Raw genomic sequence first — 23,178 nt, forward strand, 5'->3', positions numbered from 1 at the left:
CCTATTGTTGGCTCTTGTAAGTCTGACTCATCTGAGAACAGGACCACAGACACAAGTCAGCTCACCAGCGATTGTTTTCGAGCTCTTGAAACAGAATGGTGCACCAGAGAACCGCAGCACATTTCTGTTCTTATATGTACCCAGAAAGCCAGAGCTCTGACTCCCAGAAACTTCCTCTGCGCTAAGGGGCCCTCCTGTCCCCACCGCCAGACTTGTCATTCCCTCAGTCTCTGAGCAGAATACCTGCCCTGGTTAATAATGCTCCCTGGGCTCATATAGTTACAAAGCGACAGTGTTGAAGGCCTGGTTTATTTTGAAGCAAACCTATCCAGCTGAGGTTCAAGAAGCTTACTCCCTCCATAGATGAAAAGAACTCGGGGAAGGCGTTCAGAATCTAAGACTGGAGACATGGGGGAGGAACAGCGCAACTTCTCTGTAGCAAAGGTGTTGTTTTTTTTAAGTATTTGCTGGTCAACTGAACTTCAAACGTATTTACACAGATCTCGCTTTCATCTCCTTTTTTTTTTTTTCACACGTGTTTCTGACTCAGTCACACTTAGTTCATCAACATGTTTTGTCTAAATAATTTAATACTGAAAACACCCTCCAGTATCATGGGTCTTTTTTTGAAGGAGAAAGAGACACAGGACCAACTACGTATTTTGCAAGGCCCAGTGCCAATGAGCAGCCTTTATTCAGAAACTGTTAAGAATTTCAAGAGGGTGACAAAAGACCATTATATCATACATGGGGGCCATTCTAAGGGAAGGATCTTATGTGATGACACAGGACACAGGCCCATGAAACCCCCCTCAAGAGACATTTCAAATGTCATTGTTAAAGACCTTCAGGACTGGGCATCTTCCCCAGATTCTTTAAAATATGCATTTAAAACTGATGAAACAGAGATCTCTAAATGCAGCAGAGTCAGCAGCTGGGGGAAGGCTCTCACACGTTCGTCCATTCACACCTCACACCATCCAGTGAGGCCCTACTGGGTACCACACCCACTGCACGATGCCAGGAATGCACAGATCTGCCAAGATACGTATTTGCTTCTCATTTCTATCTCCCCAGCAAGGCAGAGAGTCTTCTATGTCATAGACATTTTGTAGAAGGTCATTTAACTAAATCTGTGGCCTGGTTGAGGAACTTCCAGGGATAGACAGACAGTAGATGGTACATAGTCCAGGGTGGCAGCTGCTCTGGTCTAGGCATCTGTGGAAGAAAAGTTATCCTTGTTTGATTATATGATGATGGCTATACGGTTGCGTCAGCTGTTCCCGTGACTTTCATTGCCCTCCAGCTGTTCATTTCACAGGCCCAGGACTTCCCAGACTCTGACTTCAACACCTACACGGTGATATAAAGATGGCATAAGCAATGACGCCCCAAGAGTCCAGTGGAAGGAGGAGGCTCACAGCCACTGATGTGCACAGTGCTCAACTCACAGCAGGCAGAACCATCGCCATCCTGAGGAGACAGAGGTCACCATAAGCCAATTCTTTGCTAGATATATCCCAATCCTTTATCCCAACAAGTAAGATCCCATATATTGTAGCCTAAGCCAGGGGTGGTGGAAGAGGGGTTGACTGATTTACAATTAACAATATAGTGCATGGAAAAGGAGCGAACGAGACTGGCTTCCAAACCAGCTCCTGGTGTGGACTGGTGACAATCCCCATGTGAGTTGGGCACGTTTCTGAGCATCTTCTATGTGCAAGCAGCGATGCTAGCATGGTACTTTGGTTCTGTGAGGTCAATACCTCTCTGGTGAATTTACTAATGAAGAAACTGAAGCCAAGAGAAATCAAATACCCTTCCCAAGTGCTTCCCAAGTGGGCACTCGGCCTGAAATACCCACGCTCCAACTCTCCTCCTGCATGTGGCCGGGGTCTCTGCATCTGTCTGTAAAGTGAAAAGCAAACTCTCTGCTAATACTGTCAAAGGTTGTCGAAGGTCACATATGGAGGTAGATTTAAAACCACCTCAAAGCTGTGAAACACTGCAATGAATATGTAGATGACATTATTATTTTTCAGCAAATGGAAATACACATTTTATACAAAAAAGCATTGATAAGAAAATGATATATGTATTGTTTTATATTCTTCACCAAGTCTTAGGGCAATCATCATTTTGTTTTTTACTATTTGATCATATGATCTAATTATAAGAAATCATATTTGATTTTTATGGAAAATACAGATAATACAAATAAAAAATAAGCAAACATATACCTATAGTCCTAAACCCTAATGGTAAATATCTTATATCCTGTGTTTTCTATGTCTGGGGGTTTGTAAAACATATTGTTGAGAGAAGATGATAGAATGCATGCATACACATACTATTCACATCCTGCTCTTGAAACTTAACATGCATTCGCTCATTCGATGTGGCTGGGTTTCTACGCTTTCAGGCACATGCTAGGTCCTGGGAGATTAAAAATGAGCAATGCAAGAGGTGAAACCTACCTAGCAAGGCAGGAAGATACAGACAAAGCAATTACAAAAATGAAACTAATCAAATCTCGGGCACTGGAAGGAAGAATGCATGAAAAGAAACTAGAGGGAAAATAGGAGTTATTAGGATATAGGGCAGATGGGTCTGGAGGGGAGCAGCCTATGTGTAGGGACAAGAAAGGGCATAGAGCACAGTATGTATAGGAGCAAATCAAGCTCATTATGGCCAGGACTAAAACACAAATAATACACAAGTGATAGGAGGTGTAGTAACTGGAATTTCCCAAGTCATTTAAACTTCATGGAGATCATCATTTTGAATATCTGTTGCAGGTCTTAGTGGCAATATGAGGGTGCAGGTGGTAGACCGTATTACCTCTAGGCTTGTAAGCTGGGAAGCTTTCTCTCCTTGTAGAGAGATTTGGAGCAAGCTCCTAAGGACCTTTGTTGTTGTCATCAGCCTTCTGTCCCAGAGAAATCAGAAAATGTTGCCTGAAACTATTGTCTGAATATATCAATGGTTACATTATATTCTGTGACACATCTGCGTGTATCTCTGGCTCTTTCACATCTTTTCTCCAGACTCCTTCAAATCTCGTTCTCTAAGATCCGTCTTTCCACAGGATGTGGAGCTTTGGATCCACGCAGCCTGTAAATCCAGGACTGGCCTGAGAGGAAGACCACAACGCACCACCTCCTCTATCTAGAAGATTCTTTTAAAGGAAGACAAGATGGCATTCAGTACACAAGGGTTTAAGAACTTCCCCGACACTTAGTAAGCGGTTGGGGCATCACTTAATCTCTGAGTCTCAGTTTTTCGTGGATAGAAGAGGGTGAGTGGAGGTGGGGGGATTAATATTAGATGGGTGAGGAAGTGTGTATGCCTGGCGCTGGGAAGGTGTCCAATAAAAGGGAGTTGTTCTAACTAACCCCCAGACTTGCAGTCTGCAGTGAAAGGTCTCAGGGGAGGAAATGGCAGGGCCCACTCTGTAGATGGGCATTTCCTGACAGAACTGGGTCTAACAAATGCTGGATTGATAGGCAGTCTCTTTTTTTCACATCTGTCTAGTAAGTTATGTTTGGATCTGGTTATCAAGATAATAGGTGTTTTCATGCTGTGTATTCACCTTAACACTATTCCCCATCTTATAGGCATGTTTCCAATAAATGATAATTAAAAACTCCATAATATGTGACTTTTAAAAATCCATTTATTATTCAACAAGGAAAGCCAAGACGTTCATGCTTTGTAGATCACGGCACATTTAGAATCAATTCATATATTTTATCAATTCTTGAAGCAGCCCTTTTCTTCACCAACCCACAGCATGCCTAAACCTTGGTGGGTACTGAGGATAAGGCAAAGGGGTGAGGGAAGGAACCACCTCTGGGGAGCGCTTACTAAATGGCAAATGCTATTTCATTGACATTCTCCTCACCACCATTTAAGACAGGTGCTATTGCCTCCAACTTATAGAAAATGAAATTGGAGATCAGATTTCTAGATGTATCCACAAGATACATGACCAGGAAATATTGGTGCTGGGACTTAAAGCCAGGTACATTTGGTTCCAAAATCTCTGCTCTCTTAACTCACTCCTATGCTCTCTCCAAAGCTGAGTGAACTGTCCTTGTCCTTGATGGCATCACTTACACTACATGTAAGAGGATTTAATCTGAGGGGAGGCTATAGCCACTCCAAGCTCTCTTTTTGGTTCTTGTGCTCAAAGACAGATATGGATGGCATGGGCTTGGTAGACTCCTGGATGGTTCCACTCTTTTCACAGCAAACCAGTATGAGCAAAAGGAACATGGGTGCCCAGGAGAGTCTGCATCGCTTCTCTCTAAAACAGATGTTGATATGGAGACGTGGGCAGATTCCAAAAGTTCAGTCAACCCAACTCCCCTCAACAAGGTACTTACAATGGGTTAACAGATCCAAAGTCCAATTCTAAGTCTTTTTTTTTTTTTTTTAGATTTTATTTATTTATTCATGAGAGACACACAGAGAGAGGCAGAGACACAGGCAGAGGGAGAAGCAGGCTCCCTGCAGGGAGCCCGACGTGGGACTTGATCCCAGAACCCCAGGATCATGCCCTGGGCCCAAGGCGGCGCTAAACCGCTGAGCCACCCAGGCTTCCCCAATTCTAAGTTTTGAAGATGAATTTCAACTATTCATTTAGAGAAATGTCTATTCAATCTTTTGTCCATTTTCAGATCAAGTTCTTCTCCCCCTCCTCCTCCTCCTCCTCCTCCTCCTCCTCCTTCTTCTTCTTCTTCTTCTTCTTCTTCTTCTTCTTCTTCTTCTTCTTTTCTTCTTTTCTCCTTCTCCTTCTCCTTCTCCTTCTCCTTCTTCTTCTTCTTTCTTCTTGCTACTGAGTTGTAGAAGTTCTTTATATATTTTGCATTTTAACTCCTTATTCTATCTATGATTTGCAAATGTAGTGTTCCATTCCGTAGGTTGCTTGTTCACTCAGGCAATTGTTTTTCTTTACTGTGCAGAAGATTTTAGTTTATTATAGACTCACTCATCTTTTCATTTGTTGCTTATGTGTTTGGTGTCATTACAGAGACTAATGTCATGAAACTGTTCCCCAATTTTCTTCTAGGAGCATTTTCAGATTTTATGTTTAAATCTTTAATCTATTTTTGTGGGTGGTGTAAAATAACAGTCAAATTTCAGAAGACACTCAAAAGACTATGAAAATGTATATGAAAACATGCTCAACATCCCTAATCATCAGAGAAATGCAAATCAAAACCACAATGAGAGTCACATCTGTTAGGATAGCTATTATTCTTGGTGGCAAGAATGTGGAGAAATTGTTCATTGTTGGTGAGAATATAAAATGATACAACCTTAAAAGAAAACAGTACAAAAGTTCTGAAAAAAATTTAAAAATAGGGGATCCCTGGGTGGCTCAGCGGTTTGGCGCCTGCCTTTGGCCCAGGGCGTGATCCTGGAGTCCCGGGATCGAGTCCCGCATCAGGCTCCTGGCCTGGAGCCTGCTTCTCCCTCTGCTTGTATCTCTGCCCCTCTCTTATATATATCTATTATGAATAAATAAATAAAATCTGAAAAAAAATAAAAATAGAACTATCATATGATCCAGCTATTTCACTTCTGGATATATATCCTAAAGAATTGAAATCAGGGCCTCAAAAAGATATCTGTACCCTCATGTTCTCTGCAGCACTATTCATAATAGTCAAGAGATGGGAACAAGTTATTGAATGAATGGATAAAGAAAATGTGGTTTATACACACAGTGGAATATTATTCATCCTTAAAAAGGAAGGAAATACTGCCATATGTCACAACATACATCAACCTGGAGGTCATAAGACAAAATTAAAGAATCAGTCCTCAAAAAACAAATACTGCATGATTCCACTATATGAGGTATCTAATACAGTCAAACATATTGAAGTAGAGTCTAGAATGGTGGTTGCCAGCTGCTGGGGTGGAGAGAATGGGGAGCTGCTGTTCAATGAGCATAAAGTTTCCGTTGTGCAAGATGCGTAAAAGCAGAGATCTGCTGTGCAATATTGTGTTTACAGTAAACAGTAATGTACTGTGCTCTTACAAATATAAGGGACCAGGCAGCCTGGGTGGCTCAGGGGTTTAGCGCCGCCTTCAGCCCAGGGCCTGATCCTAGGGACCCGGGATTGAGTCTCATGTTGAACTTCCTGCATGGAGCCTGCTTATCCCTCTGCCTGTGTCTCTGCCTCTCTCTCTCTCTCTCTCTTTCTCTCTCTCTGTCTCTCATGGATAAATAAATTAAAATTTTAAAAAAGTAAAAAAAATATAAGGTACCTATGTCATGTAAACTCTTCTGACTACAATGAACTATAAATGATCCTCAACTCCTACAAAGAGGTAGGCGAGTCCACCATCATCATTAAATTGAAGCTGCCATCAGTGGTGCTCTCCTTGGCCTGACTTGGAGAAATTTAAACAAATACTGATGCTTGCATTTCACCCCAAAGGGTCTGTTTCATGGCCTGGGATGTATCTTAGGCATTATAATTTTCTTTTTAATCTCTACAAATCAATTTAACTGGCAGGCAAGTTTGAAAATCAATGATTTAGAAAATTCTCTTATCTTCCATGGAACTCATTTGCCTAGGCATGATTTAAAAGACGAATTACAGAAAAAAATAAAATAATAAATATAAATTAAAAAGTCAAGGATGAATTACATGTTGTGATCTTTCTCTTTATCTCTCTCAATTTTAGTGACCTCTCCTACTTACCACTCGGTGTACCTTCACTCAACCTCTCATCCCTTGCTAATGGAGATACTAATTCAATCCAGGGCACTAACTCCTTGGATTTTTCTACTCAAAGATCATTTCTATTTAAAAGGGGGACATCAATGCCTTAAAAGCAACAACTGCAACAAAAATCACAAGAGATATGAGGAACATTTTGAAGGCTTCTAAAGGAGCCTGCTTGGGAAACTCCATGCCTCTGCTGTGTATCTGACCACCCTACCTAGGATACCAACATTCCTTAGAAAATAGTCACCTGATTCTAAGGTAAAGCCCATTCCTGAGCCCCTGAATTAGTTTATCTTTGGATTTAAGAAAGGATTTATTTCTCTTTAATGGAAGACAACTTCATAAATCCTAGTGGACCACAACATTCCCAAAGTTGCAAAGGGACTCTCCAGCAGGTGAGCCAGTTAATCCTGGACTCCTGGGATTATGTTGTGTAGCTCAGCACACATGACCAAACATCTGTCCTGTGCCACCCTGTGGGCCCCTACCCTCAGAGAGCTGCCTTCCAGGTTGGAGGGAATACAGGACCACAGTTCCAGGACAGGGAGACTAGTGCTTGAGAAACAGAGGATGGATCCATCACCAATCACAACAGGTTTGTGGATCAGGGAAGTCTTCTCGAGAGGATAAAGGCTGAACTGAGGTATTAGGGCACATCACAGTCCCAGGGGAAAGGCATTGCTGGAAGAATGACCAGGAGAGATAAACAGAGGACTTGGCTTTGCTGGGAGGATCACTGAACTGGACCCACGAGCCTTGGATAATTCTCACCCTAACATAGTTCGAAGTTCTCTGTGCGCATTATGTAGATGGAGCCTCCTTCTCTGAGCCCCGCTCTCCAGCTATAAAATAAAGCAGGAATGGATCCTCTCTCTCCACAGTTTCCCATGATTCTAAGTTAAGGAAGACTTCCCAGCTACTGTCCTACACAAAGCAAATAGTTATATCTGCTCAGTGATTTTCAATCCTCCTTTTGGTGATGTGCCAAATGAAAGTGCTCTTTTTACCCACCACTGCACCAGGCAGCAAAAGAGGCCAAAGGAAATGAAAGTAAGTCTTGTATAACAAACCAAGGAGCACAAGTGCTGCCGCTCATGGTGTGGCGTGGCGCCTCCATCTGGCCTCGAGGGTTATCCTGGGACACACGCTTGGCTGCATTGGTACAAGCAAGTGACAGCCAAACAACAGCCACTGCCTCCTGTCAAGGCAGAGGCACCGAGGCCTGGGCAGGGGGTAGAGACTAGACATCCACTCAGCTGTGGTTAGCAGGCTTTGGCTTAAGGTTCCCCAAGAGTGGGCGGAAGGGTCTTCAGAAATATTTTGCTTTGATTTCCTGACTCTTCATTCTTCTGGAAAAAAAAAGTTAAACAAAATTTGCTCAGAATCCGAAGACAACAGTGTCTGTGGCTGGTATAACGCAGGTCTCCCTCCCCAGGCAGCCCTGTAATTCATTGCATGACTCTATTATATATATATATATATATATATATATATATATATATATATAGCCAATGGTAGGCTCTAGAAGGCCTTGGCCACTACTCTACCCTAGGCCACCATTTTGTCACTACTTTGTGCCCAGCCACCTGGCTTGGAGAGGAAAGGCAGGAGGCTTACTGAGTGCCTACTGGCACCAGTCTTTTCAGATGAAGCAAACATTGTCATCCATCATGTGATAAAAGCATTATTACTACTATTCTCATATCCTCATTCTCATTTACAGATGGAACCCACAGCTCCACCTTCACTGTTGGCTTAAACTGCCTTACTTCAGGGCTTGTCGGAGATGGAAATGGTGTCCTGAACATCTGTGTGCCTGAATGGTCCTGCAGTCAAGGGGAGGATCTTTGAAACAAGGGTAGACCCAGCCTCACACTCAGCAACAAGAACAACCAGGAAAATGAAATAGCATCCAGTGTCTTTGCGTATTTCAAAGGTCTTTCTTCTTTACTTTTTTAGATAAACGTCTACCAGACTACAGAGAAAGCAAATGAAACAACCCTCTGTCCATAGTAGACAGAGGTCTAAATCATTCAGGCAGTAACCTCCCTCTGGTGTCACAGGCGCCACCAAAGTCCTCTTGCCCTGTAAGAACCAGGGCAAATGCTTCTCTCCCTGGAGCCTTCTCTGGCTCCCTGGTTATGGATTGGATCATGTTTCCCAACTTGCTGGGCCCTAACCCAGAATGTGAGTGTATTTGGAGACAGGGCCTTTAAAGAGATAATTAAGATAAACTGAGAGTATATGAGTAGGCCCTAATCCAGCATGACAGCTGTCCCTATAAGAGGATATTAGAACATGCAGAGACATACAGAAGAAAAGGAAGCCATCTACAAGCCCAGAAAGAGAGGCCTCAGGACAACCTCACCCTGCTGACACACTGATCTGAGATTTCTAGCCTCCAGATCTGTGAGGAAAGAAATCTCCATGTTTCAGCTGCCCAGTCTGTGGTAGGGCAACCTGAGCAGACTACCACCCCCAAGCCAGACCCTCCCCATCCCAAGTAAAGGCAATTTTCACTCCAAATATGCTCACATTATCACACTCACAACTCTTTCTCTTGTCTTTTCCTACAAGGAAAATATTGCAATATACACAGACCCAAGTGAGGGTGAGGGTAAGGGCTTTCAGATACGTAAAATTTTATGCCTCACTTCAACAGACCCAAAAATATCTTTTCCCTTTTGTTTTCATTTTTGTTTGTTTCTTTATGAGGTTTTCTCTAGCTAAGTGAACTTCACTGAAGTTTTCTCATTTGGAATTGGAGATGATTACCAGTCATTAAGACCTGTCATAACTCTTAAAATGTGATAGAGTATACAAAGCCCCTCACAGAGCACTAGGTGCTCACATAGAGGCTCAGTTAATGCTGACTTATTTCCCATTTTTATTGTCTTCTCTGAGAGTCTCTGAGCAAAGGGAGTCTTACACACCATCAAACGTATTATAAAAGTTTTTAGGGTTGCTCTAGCAAAGCACCAGCAACTGGGGGGACTTAAAGTACAAAAATGCATTGTCTCACACTTCTGAAGGCTGGAAGTCCAAGATCAAGGTGTCAGCAGTGTTGGTTTCTCTGAGGGCAAAGAGGAAGAAGCTGTTCCTTGCATGTGATGGTTAATTTTGTTTTGTTTTGTTTTGTTTTTTTAAATTTTTATTTATTTATGATAGTCACAGAGAGAGAGAGAGAGAGAGGCAGAGACACAGGCAGAGGGAGAAGCAGGCTCCATGCACCGAGAGCCCGACGTGGGATTCGATCCTGGGTCTCCAGGATCGCGCCCTGGGCCAAAGGCAGGCGCCAAACTGCTGCGCCACCCAGGGATCCCTGATGGTTAATTTTGTGTCAACTTCACTGGGCTATGAGGTGCTCAGATTAAACATCATTTCTGGGTGTGTGTGTGTGTGTGTGTGTGTGTGTGTGTGTGAGGGTGTTTAGGTCAGGGTCACATTGAACCTAGTGGTCTCAATAAAGCAGGTTCCCCTCACTGGTGTGGGTGGGCCTGAATAGAAAAAAAGGTGGAACAAGGAGAAATTCACCCTCCTCTTTTTTGTTTTGCCTCACTATTGAGCTGGGACATCTCATTTCACTTCTTTTCTCATCTTCAGACTGGGATTTATATCCTTGGCTCCCTTGAGTCTCAGACCTTCAGACTCAGACTGAATTATACCACTGGCTTTTCCTGACTCTCCAGCCTGCAGGTGACAGATTGTGGGACTTTTCAGCCTCCACGGTAGCATGATCCAATTGCTTATAATAAATCTCCTTTTATATACACACATATGTACCTGCTTGTGTATGTACACGTGTATATGCATGGGATATATATCCCATATATATATCTCCTGTACAGATATCTTATTGATTGTATTTCTCTGCTGAACCCTGACTAACAGAATGCCTTCCTCCTGGTTTCTGGTGGTTTGGTGGCAATCTTTGGCTTGTAGAGGCATCTCCCCAATCTCTGTCTTCATCTTTACATAGTGTTCTTCCCTTGTGCATGCCTCTTTGTCCAAATTTCCCCTTTTCCATAAAGACACCAGGCATACTGGATTAGAGCTCACTCTAATGACCCCATCTTACCTAATTATATCTACCAAAAACCTGTCTTCAAATAAAATCATATTCTGAAGTGCTCATGGTTAGGATTTCAGTTCATGAATGGGCAGGGTTACAATTCAATCTGTAACACTTATTTTCCAGTTGTTGCTAGAATTCCATTTATAATCTCTCTGTGCCTATGTTTGGTTTAAGTGATGAAACTTGACTACTTTCCCAGGCAATCTTTCTGTCTATGGATGCCTTGAAACATCATTATTTTTTTCCTATAATTCTAGCTCTCATGGACAAAGAACATATCATTTTTTTTCCCTTCTGATTCACTGAAAGAATTTGAAGAAAAATGTTCTTTGCTGCAAAGCCTAGGCTCCTTGGAGTCCTATATCACTGACATGTTCCACCTTGGCTGGCCGTGAGAATCACCTGGACAGCTTTAAATAAAACCTAGTACCCAGGACCCATTCAAACCAATCACATCAGAATTCCCAAGGGAGGAGCCAAAGCCTCAGTTTGACATTCAAAGCTTTCTAGGTGATTCTAACTATAGCCAAGGCTCAGATGACTGATCTGTTAAGATCCTGGAGGTTTGTCTCATCTCTGCAGATAAGAAAACTGAGCGCTAGAGGCATATTTTGGGGTCTTTGGAGTCTACTAAATACAACACACTGGCACTTATAACCATTAAAAGATTGGGAAAGGGAGGTGGGCAGGGTTTGGGGTGACTGGGTGATGGGCACTGAGGGGGGCACTTGACGGGATGAGCACTGGGTGATATGCTATATGTTGGCAAATTGAACTCCAATAAAATATAAAAATAACAATAATAATAATAATAATAATAATAATAATAAAAAGATTGGGAAATTCAGCATGAGCTTGTGTCAACTATCTCTTCCTGATTTCAAGCACGTATATTTAAGAGGCAACACGAATCATCTGTTTGTAATTCAGTGACACTTAAGTCCTCACTGGAATACTATTTTCTAAAAAGCTTGCTGATGCCTCAGGACTCCATTTGAAAAGACCTGGTTGCTCAATCTGAAAACTGAGTGGCCTACATTGGGCAGGCAGACAGAATTGAAAGCCTTAAAGATCTAGCCAGTGTTCCAACATGTACTCCATGAGTAGAAAAGCCCAGAATAGCTAATTTCTTTATTTTTAGGACTGGGGATAATTTAGATGGTTGTACGTTTGAAGGATATGGGGGGAACTGTGAATCTCAAGTGTCCCTTTGTCTTTGTCGCATTAGTATCTCCTGGAAGTTTTGGGATCATGTCCTCCGTCATTCCCTCTCTCTCTCTCCTCTCCTCTCCTCTTCTCTTTCTCTCTCATCATAAAGTCTTTAATCCATTTATCAAAACTAAACTGATTTGTGCCAGGCTCAATCTTACAGAAAGCAGACAAAAATGACTAGTTATGATAAAATCTGAGCTGGACACAGCTCAGTTACAGAACAAAATAAATGCTTCAAGGTAAGAAAGAAGTTCTGGGAACACAAATAGCTCTGAGGGAAACACACAATGATGGAGATCATCATAATATTTTGTAACTCGTATGTGAGAGAACATCTAATCCAGTTCTTTCACTTTATAGATGAGCGACGGTGGCCAAGAGAATGAGACATAACAACTTACTCAAGATCACACAGAACGTTGTTTACACATCCAGGACAGAAGCGAGGTCTCCTGCCTCCCAGACTAGGGTTTTCCAAAATATCCTGCTGGGAGATGCCCAGATAGAAATCAAAATTAAATAGGAGTGTGATTTGTTCTCTTTTGCTCCAGTAGCCTTGGCCTGTAGCACCACTAGCATTTGGTATGAAAAAGGGTAGTTTTGCTGGTAATCAGGAGAGGCAGGGGAGAGCAGAGGCTGATCAAGGCAGAAGCCAGGAAATGTTGGAACGGCCAAGGGTGAGGACCCTGGGTGGCATCTGCTTCAAGGTCAGGCTGGAGTGCAGGAGAGCTGCTCTGTACCCAGCCCCAGCTATGCATCACAAAGACCCAGCAAGTTGTTTCAACAACACTGGTCCCCAGACTCTGTCCTTCCCTCAATAATTCTAGCTGATCAAAAATGAGGCCCCCAAATTGCCATAATTTTACAGCTTCCGTGGTGAGTGGGTATGCACTAATTGTGAGGGCGAGAAGCGGGAGGGGGGTACAGGCATGGTGACAGTGGGGACATGCAGCACAAGAGGCTGTAGGCAGAGACAAGCAAGGGAAGCCAGAGGAACTGTGTGATTAGCTGGATAGGGGTGAGGGAAGGGGAGCTTCTGGCTCTGTAGGCTTAGCAGATGATGCATCTACTCATTAGGCATTAGGCAGTAGAGAACGCTTCCGAAGCTGCTTCCTTACCAGGGAGCTGCTGATACACTCACATTTAGACCTGTTGGGTTTGAGATGCCCGTGAAACATCGGGGTAGAGTCTGCAGCCACTGGCTGTGTGAAGAAGCCAGGAAAACATTGGAGATCACTCTACGTTAATATTTATGAGCTCAGATCCTTACTCCAAGCCAGAAATGAAGTTTCTGGCCAGGAGAAGGGCAGCCACCCAGGCCCTGTGAGCTCTGGAAACATGAGTATGTTCACAGATGCTTTTATCCTGCCCTCTGCCAAATGACGCTTCCAGGACATGGCATTCCCCACTCCAGGCATCTTGCCACCCCAGGACTCAGTTTCACCAGACTTAGCTGTGATGTGGGACATGTCAGGTTCCTAGGAACGTCAGTGAGGGCCTGTCCTATCCTAGAAACCTCAGTGTGTAGGGAGGGGAGGGGGGAGAGGAGGGGGACATCCGGGATGTGGGACAGCCAGGGAGTAGGCAGTGGGAAGGGAGTGTGGGGACTCTCTGTGAAAGCATTCCATTGTATGTAGGTAGCTTTGAAGGGAGGAAGAAACAGATATCAATCAATAACACAAACGTCAGGGACTGGAAAAAGATACAAGGAGAGCCCCAGATACTGTTCTCACCAAAAGTTAAGCAAACAACTCAGTCTTACATCATGCCCTAGATATCACCAAGCACGGCTGAGGCCAGACCACCAATGAAGGACGTCCCCAAGACTCTGGTCACCCTCCTGTGCTCTGTGGCCAAAGGTGTCCTGCTTTGTTTGGGGGTATGGGGCTCTGGACAAGAACAGGGAAGCCAGCTCAGCGAACATCTCCTAAGCCCCTCAAGTAGAAGAGGTGTCACTTACCAGGGAGGCACAAACATTTGCAATTCAATTTCCCTGTGCATGGCTGCAAGAGACAAATGTCCCTAATGGCATCTGACCTTCACACAGTCCAAGTTGAAGTTCACAGAAAGAAGAATGGAGGCCCTCTGACAGCTCCACCTGACCTCAAGTTCAGCCCTTACAGTATACAGGCACCATGCAAGGCACCTCACATTCCATTTCATATTTAATCCCCATAAAAACTTCGCCAGGGTTTTCTTGTCTATTTTTACTAGTGTGACCTAAGCCATGACTGGAGAATAAGAGATGGGACGTAGGTCTGTCGAGATTACTCCTGTCTACTACCAGCTGTTGTGCATTTTTCCCCCACTTCTGTAAATATATGGACACATCTACAGCCTGAGATGTTTCCTGGACGGCCCTGCTTCAAGCATTAGCCTGGACTTACCAAGGGATGTTTGTCGGCTTGTCACAGGATGTAAAAAGTAATATACCAAATGCTGGGAACCCCAAGTTTAAGTTTGAGCTTTACTGTTCACTAGCCTGATAATTACAAAGTATGTACTTCTCCTTTCAAATAGTAATTTTCTCTTCTAAATAGTAGAGAACATAATTTTTTTTTTGTTTTGTTTTGTTTTAAGATTAAACATCAAAACTTTTCCCAATATGTTAAATCTGCTAGTTTGGTCTCACTGTCTTTAATATTAACTAGGGAATAAAGAAACCACCTGAATATCGGATTCCAGCCCCCACAAAAGAATATGCAGTATCCTTATGTTGCTTTTGAGGAGATACACTTGGGGATTTTATTTTCGGATATCTTTAAGTGTTAACAACCTAATTCAATGGTAGTTAATTCCACTGTCATGATGTAATAGCACCATTGACTAGTGAAATGCAAATATAAGATTAACCATTTAAAATTGAGCCTCAATAATGATTTGGCCTGCTTGCCCATGCATGCCTTCGGAGCTGAGATAAGCAAAAACTGCCAAACAATGAACCCAGTAGGGTGTATTGGTGAGAGCTACAGGCTTTGGCAAGGCAGGTAAAAAGCACCCTATCATTCCAATTTGGATGAAAATTCGTTTCTTCTTCTTAGGTCTAAAGAAAGCTGGGAAAGCCAGTGGTTCAGTGGTCTCTACTCTCACCTACTTTGTGTCTCCTACTGAGGGCCCAGCAGCTTGCTTTATAATCTCATTTTTGTTAGACTTCCGGATTTCGTCAAAATCTGCCTCGATATTTTGTGTTAATAATTATAGTTAGGGATAGAGCCAGCCCTGCTTTTGACTTCAAAGGTGCACAATTTTTCAAACCAGACATTTGTGAATCTGGGTCAGGAAAGGCAGAGCAAAGCTGATCTGGAGCTCTGGTCGGCTTCCCCTTGCCTCACAGTGTGGGCACTCTCAAAGTGCAATAAACAGTCCGCTCCAAAGAACAATGCCCTCATTGTAGGAATCTCCGGGTTCCAGAGCCTGAGCCTTCCCTACACCCGGCTAAGTGTGCCCCGGTGAGCAGGCCAAAGAGCCTCTGGAGAGGAGACTCTGAGAGCCAGTGTTTTCGGCAGCTCCTCTCCCAGCCTGTCTGAAGGAGTCTAATTGGATGCAGCTGGATTATCCCAGCACTCTGAACTTGAATTTGCTTGCAGAAGGTGGGGAAAAGTAGTTCCTGTTACATTTTGAGCCCCCAGGCCATGGGAGACTTCTGGGGTAATGACTGGGAATCTCTCTGAAGTCACTGTGTGCATCTACCCAACTGCCAGGACTCAGCCATGTGACAGTAAAGTCACGCTTCGAGAATGCCTGCAGATTACATTTATCTCCAGCTGGAAACACTGGGAATAAAAATTACTAAGAAGAATAGTAGTAAAAATTGGTAGCATCACTTCTCAAAATACTTCCTCTTTTCCTCTTGTATTATCCATTGATTAACTCTATTAACTCTATTCTGAAAATGAGATGTTTTTAGACTGGAGTTCACACAAAAGAGGGGTAGCATGGCGGGAAGCACATGATTAGGTTCAAAATTAAGCTCAATTTAGGTTCAAAATTAAGTGAGTTACCAATAGTTAGAACTTGGGCAAGTTACGTAAGACCTCTCAGCCTCTGTTTCATCTGGTTACAAATGAGCAAATAGAAAAGCACTCCACAAATTGAAACAAGGGATTAAAAAAGATGTGATCAGATAGTCATAAAATTAGACTTTTTCTTTTCTTTACTTTCTTTGGTTTTGGTAGACCAGAAGTTACATGTCTATGTGACCTATTTCCTTCCAAGAGGTTCCTTCAAGAAGGAAGAAAGCTTATTCCTATGGTATAGCAATCCTCAGGCCACTTTTGACTTCAAAACTGGGAATTGATGGGATGACTGGCTTATGAACCACTCGACTTTGTATGATGTGATTTCATAGTCACATTCTTTTGTGTATATTTATTTGTATCCCCATTGGTAAGTCACTCTATTTGTCTGCTTGCCTTGCCTTTGGATGATTTTTGGCTCTTTACAAAAATCAAATCTATTCTCAATGTTCAAAGATTCAGCATCAGTGAAGAATGGATAAAGAAGATGTGGTTTATGTATACAATGGAATATTACTCAGCTATTAGAAATGACAAATACCCACTATTTGCTTCAACGTGGATGGAACTGGAGGGTATTATGCTGAGTGAAGTAAGTCAGTCGGAGAAGGACAAACATTATATGTTCTCATTCATTTGGGGAATATAAATAATAGTGAAAGGGAATATAAGGGAAGGGAGAAGAAATGTGTGGGAAATATCCGAAAGGGAGACAGAACGTAAAGACTGCTAACTCTGGGAAACGAACTAGGGGTGGTAGAAGGGGAGGAGGGCGGGGGGTGGGAGTGAATGGGTGACGGGCACTGGGGGTTATTCTGTATGTTAGTAAATTGAACACCAATAAAAAATAAATTAAAAAAAAAAGAAATTGTAAAGTCTGTTCCTCCATATCTTAAATCAGTCCCTTACACATTCTGAGCAATAACTATGAAAAGATTCTATCTTTCCCAGTGAGCTGCTCTATAGGACAGAGAATTATGTTAATTAGATGTTTAATCTAGGCCGTGTTCTATGTTAGGTGTATAACACACATAGCTGATTTTATCACCATAATAATACTGGAGATAGGTAATGTAATGTCTAGTCTAAAAATGAGGATGCTGAAACCTGAATATTTTAACTTCTCTCACCCACCAGATCAATAGGGAGCTGGAATTAGACTCTAATTCTCCCTATGTTCAAAGTCTGCATTCTTCTTCCACCAGACTTCTCCATCCGTGTGGATATATAACGGGCCTCATCATTTTATAGTCAGACCTCCTTTATTTGTTCATTAAACCACATTTATTGGCCCTTTCTGTGAATGTGATCCCAAAGGTGGTCTATGAGACACGCTGACTTCTCTGGCTCCTTATCTCCAAAGTGTCCCATTTCCCCAGGGCCTCAAACTAAGTACCATGACAGGGTCACGTGTTTAATGATTGTTGGAACTGAATCTGATACAAAATTAATTCCTTGCATGCCACAAATCAATAGTGCATTGTCCTCAGAACAACCATAGTGATACTTCAACTGGACTCAGGTAAGACCAAAAGGTCTAGCTCAGAACTTACCACTTTGTTAACTGTCATCCTGGATGCATACATATGCATGTAATGTTGGAAAGTTGTGCCAAAAGCAGCTATATCTCAAATTTTATATGCCCTTGGGCTTTCATTAATATTGGAGATATAATTCTGTGGATCAAAAGTAACATAATTTGTCGCCCACTTTGAGCCAAGGTGAAATAATAAGACTACATTTACCCTCCCACTTGAAAAAAATAAAAGTCAAACTAACAAAATACAGGAGAAGATAATTTTCAAGTGTACATTAGGCAACACAAGACAGGGATCAGTGAGAGACAGAAAACAAATGACTTTAATACTTATTATAAAGATGCAGTTATCGAGACAGCATGGTATTAGTGCAAGTATAGGAAGACAGATCGATAGAACAGAACAGAGTCCAGAAATTGACCCACACGTATTTGGATAAAGGATTTTCAACAAAGATGCAAAAGTAAATCAGAGGGAAAAGGATAGTTTTTCCAATAAGTGATGTTGCAGCAATTTGATGCCCACATGCAAAAATAAAATAAGGATAGATCTGTGTCTTGCAGCATACACAAAAATAACTCAAAGTAGATTATTGACTTAAATTCAAAAGCTAAAATTAAAAAGTTCAAGAAGAAAACCTTTGTGTGCTTGAGTTAGGCAAAGCTATGACATTAAAAACAGGATCTATAAAATAACAAATTGATAGATTAGACTTCATCAAAATTTAAAACCTCAAACTCTTTAAAAGACCTTGTTAAGAAAACACAAAGAAAAACCCAGGAATGGAGAAGAAAATTTATGAAGCATGTATCTAACAAATAACTTGTATCCAGAATACATAACAAACCTTTAAAACTCAATAAGAGGGATCCCTGGGTGGTGCAGCGGTTTAGCGCCTGCCTTTGGCCCGGGGTGTGATCCTGGAGACCCGGGATCGAAACCCACGTCGGGCTCCCAGTGCATGGAGCCTGCTTCTCCCTCCGTCTATGTCTCTGCCTCTCTCTCTCTCTCTGTGACTATCATAAATAAATAAAATTAAAAAAAAAAAACTCAATAAGAGAAAATAGAAAACCCAAAAAACCTGAGCAGAGTATTTGAATAGCACTCTGGTAAAGGAGATAAAAGCACATGGAAAATAAGCTCTATATCATTAAACATTAAGGAAATGCAAATTGAAAGCACAGTGAGGCACTGCTACACACCTATTAAAACTGCTGAAATTAGAAAGAATGACCATACCAGGTGTCGGTGAAGACATGAATCTCTGCACTACTGGTATGAGATCAAATGGCAAACCACTTTAGGAGGTAGTTTGGGAGGTATATCAACTATATGACCTATTGTTCTTCTCCTTACTTCCTCAAGAGAAGAGAAAGCATATGTCCATACAAAGATTTGTTCAAAAATTTTCATGGCAGCTTTAATTGCAATAGACCGAAACAGGAAATAATCCCAATGCCAATAATGGATAAACAAATAGTGGTACATTCATACTATGGAATAAAAAGAACAAAGTACTGCTATGCTATGGATGAATCTGAAAATAATGATGCCATTTGAGAGCAGGTAGAGGAAGAGGAGCATGCTGTGCGATTCCATTTAGATACTGTTCTGAGAAACATGAATGAATGTACGGTGAGAGGCAGCGTGCCATGGTAGGGGTGCTCAGAGAAGCAAGCAAAGAGCGATTACAAAGGGGACACAGGAACCTTTCGGAGGTGATGGGTATGGTCATTATTTTGACCATGATGATAGTTTCCTGAGCATATACATCTGCCAGAACTTATCAAATTCTTTAAATACATTTGTTCAGCTAATTGTAAATAAAAATAATTAGTACGGTTTTTAAGAACAGCTCTACTTAAAAGTGCAATCAATCTTTTAAAAATCACATTTCCAAAAGACTAAGAAAAAACATTTTCTGATGAAATATTGATTAAATTGTCCAAAATAAGCTGCAGGATATGACTGTTAAGCAGCTATGCTTGTTCTGGTTGGCATCACAGCTAGACAGCCTGAAGGAAAAACAGTGACAGCTTACTGAACAGAACTCAGCGGAGCGAAAAGTCCCTCCAAACCCAAGTGTGTCCCTCATAACTATTTTACAGTGGGAGGAGAGGCAGCTCTTTCTAGTTCCTTGGTGTGCATTTCTTAGCACTTGGAAGGGCCTGCTGACTTCCAGAAAGGCACAGGTGAAACTGCCCTGATGGTAGGTGGGCAGAGCAAGAAGCTACAGAAACATAAAAGCCATAATAAATCCAACTATCAACTCAAAATAGAAGAAGAACTGGAAGTGTCTTGCCTCCTTCAGCCACATGATTCAGTGGTCCCCACTGGAGGTACAGAAGGGCTTCAAGTTCTGATAATGGGTTGGGGCACTTAACTCAGAAAGGCCAGGGGGACACCTGGGTGCTCAGTGGTTGAGCATCTGCCTTTGGCTCAGGTTATGATCCTGGGGTCCTGGGATGGAGTCCCACATTGGGCTCCCCACAGGGAGACTGTTTCTCCCTCTGCCTATGTCTCTGCTTCTCAGTGTGCATCTCTCATGAATAAATAAATAAAATCAAAGAAAGAAAGAAAATAAAGAAAGAAAGAAAAAAAAAAAAAAGAAAGAAAGGTGCAGGGGGGCAGAGTCCCCACCCTGCCAACCTCATGCTCAGGGCAGAAGTAAAACCGAACCCTGGTACTTGCTTCTTTCCTGTGTCTCTGGACATTCATCCAATGCTAAGAGACAGCACAAAGCCTTAGGTCACCCAAGGTGGGCCTCAGAAAACCTGGGTCCTGTTCTCCCTCTTTCACTATTTCCAACCTTCTCCTTTCTGTCTCTTGACTGTCCTGGTTTTCTCGTCCTCCATCTTCCTTTTCCCTGTCTCCTTCCTTTCTTTCCTCCTTTGCCTTCCTTCCAGTCAACTTTCAAAGGTCTTTGAGCAAAGCAGGAAATACATAAATTAAATATAGGAAATTGCTTTGTCAGCAAGAATTTACTAGGTGGTTCCCAATGTACTCAGTCAGGAGCTGTGATAGGCACTGGGGTGAGCAAGGGAAGAAAGAACAAGGCCCTTGGAAAAAAAAAACAAAAAAACGTAGTGTAAATCAAAGGGATGAGGATGAGCCAATGCACTGCAAAATGATCTATATATGCTGAAAGCGAATATATAAAAATCAGTGACGGCAGAAGCCCAGCAGAGAGGGCCCACAGCTTTGCCCCTCAAATCATCAGGGAAGAAGATTGCATTTCAGCTGGACTTTGAAAAAAGAGCAGAAGTTCATCAGTCCAACAAGAATAGGATGCTTAGAAAAATGGGGGCATTTCATGGAGCAATGGGAGCGCAAAAGCAGAGAGTGGTAAGTGGAAGTTTCTGTAATTCACAGTAAGAAATATAGCTGGCTGGAAGGGGGTGCGAGAATGGATTTGTGGCTGGAGCAGCCCTGAGGATGCCAATTAAATGCCTACTTGATCTGGGGTTTGGGCAAGCTGTTAGCTCAGGGGACCTAATTTATTTTTCTCCAGGAAAGGGGGGGTTTGACTAACTTACCTCTAAGCTTGGCTCTAACTCTAGGATCCATGACACTGCATGTGTCAGCAATAGAATCTCTGGTCTTTCTTGGTACATGTGTGCACCCATCAGCCCGGCAAACTCATTGTATCTTTTAAGAGTATGAATGATAAACCATCTCTCTCTCACATAAACAGAATCTGTAAGCAAATTTCTCCCCAGAAGCCAAAGCAGGGTTTTGGCTGGCCTGGCCTTTTGATGTAGTCAAGGATAAAGAGAGGTGATCTAAAAGTGAACGTTTTCAACAAGCAGTGCAGTGAAAGGAAATAGATCTGACACCCACACACCTCCGCCAGCACCGTTAAATGCTACCCTCAATGCGACAGGCATACAACATAGGTGACCATTCACCCCGCACGTCCTCCCTTGTCCTTGTTCTCCGGAAGGGTAACACGATAGTAGGAGATTCAGGACAAGACCTACAGAGAACTGCAAGCTGGTCAAGAGCATTATCTCTGGGTTGTGCCTACTTCCAACGCCCCATCCTGTGGTCTCAGGTACTCACCCTGCCCTGCTGGGATGTGTACTGGCACACGATACAACTGGGAGTTCCAAACTTTTCCTTTTGTAGAAGAGGAGCCTTCTTAGGAGGCTCAAGGGATGGATTCCAGACTGAGTCCTGAAGACAACCGAAGCCTCTTAGTGTCATGGTGGCTTCTAGGAATTGGCCTGAGAGAGATACAAGGGGTCATGGAATCCCTGGGGGCTAGCATGAAATTCCTGCTCTGCTCTTTCCAGGCTGAACAATGCTTAGCGGGATGCTTGCCTTCTCTGCATCCCCTTGTCAAATGGGAATAAAAATATCTAGTTCAAAGGATGGCCAGAAGGACTGGAGGTAGTGCATGTGAGGGGCTTGGCATAGTGCCTGGTACCTATTCAGCCCTCACTTAGCAAGTCCAGGATGACGTATCCGTTGCATGAGGCCTACCTGTGGTTCTCTGGTGACATATAATAAAGGCATATATTATGTGACGGTAGGATTAGGAAGTGAATATAGATAGAAAGTGACATACAGCCAAACTGCCCTTGAAAATCATGTAGGGAGGTACCATAGCAGGGACATATTCCTTAATAACTCCAACACAACCAACATAACCTGTTTTGTTTTGTTTTTTTCTAATCCAACAATGTGACACCTTACCCCTTTATTTGGTTGACCACCAGATAAAGTAACTGGTTTATGTTTTAAGACAATACTCCACCCAGTTTTGTTTTTTTTTTTTTAAGAGGCATGTAATTAAGACACCTGACAGAAAGAAGAGCAGATTCTTTGTTTCCTCATCTGCCAAAAAATAACAATGCCGTACTAGGTGCCTGGCCTCCTTACAACTTTATGGTGAGGGTCAAATAAGAAAATTCGAGGAAAAAAACTTTTTAGATTGTAAGACACCTGTAAATTGAAAATATTTAAATAGATCTCTTGATGTGGTTGATGGAAAGCACCCCCAGAAATTCCTGATTGCATAAAGAAGATTGAAATGAAGAAGATTCGAAATAGTTAGCAGTCACCTCTAGTGGTGGCCCAAGTTCAGGTCTATAAACAAAGGCTAAGAAGATTTAGACATTTCCCATCTAATCACTGACATCGAAATGTGATTTTACCTAAGGAAAGTGTCACTGAACTGTTTGTATTGATCTTTTCCATGTGGGCAGAGAGTCATCTGCCTATGGGTTGGACTCAAAGAGAATCCCAGAGCAAGGTCAAGTTAATGTAACACAAATGATCTCTAGCTGATTAAAAAATAGTAATAAAGAACAGTTCTTATCTTGAAGCTACCATTTTTCTATCAGGTCTAATCTGTAGGGCTTTGTTTCTTAACATATAATAAACCCACATGCATCTTAAGTGACAGAGTCTTAAAATTACTGTCAGCAAGGCAGTGTTAACGTAGTTGTCATAGTTGTCGCTGAATGAACATTCATGAACATGGACTTAACTATTCACATTGTTTTCGCTTCTGTATCTAAAACACTATACAGTAGAATTACCATATGCCCATTAATTCCACTACTGGGTATTTACCCAAAGAA

At 42.3% G+C, this 23,178-nt stretch overlaps 1 long non-coding RNA gene across 1 annotated transcript in view; it reads right to left on the reverse strand.

Moving 5' to 3' along the window:
- Window positions 1-676: 676 nt before the first annotated feature.
- Window positions 677-23,178, reverse strand: part of LOC112664812 (uncharacterized) — a 50,029-nt gene continuing 27,527 nt past the window's right edge. Inside the window, exons 3-4 of the long non-coding RNA XR_003140004.3 lie at window positions 21,653-21,816; window positions 677-1,473 (exon numbers count right to left, since the gene is read on the reverse strand). This is a non-coding gene — a long non-coding RNA (uncharacterized LOC112664812). The remainder of the gene's footprint in view (window positions 1,474-21,652; window positions 21,817-23,178) is intronic.

The sequence above is a fragment of the Canis lupus genome, chromosome 17 (assembly GCF_003254725.2).
Source record: "Canis lupus dingo isolate Sandy chromosome 17, ASM325472v2, whole genome shotgun sequence".
Classification (NCBI taxonomy): domain Eukaryota; kingdom Metazoa; phylum Chordata; class Mammalia; order Carnivora; family Canidae; genus Canis; species Canis lupus.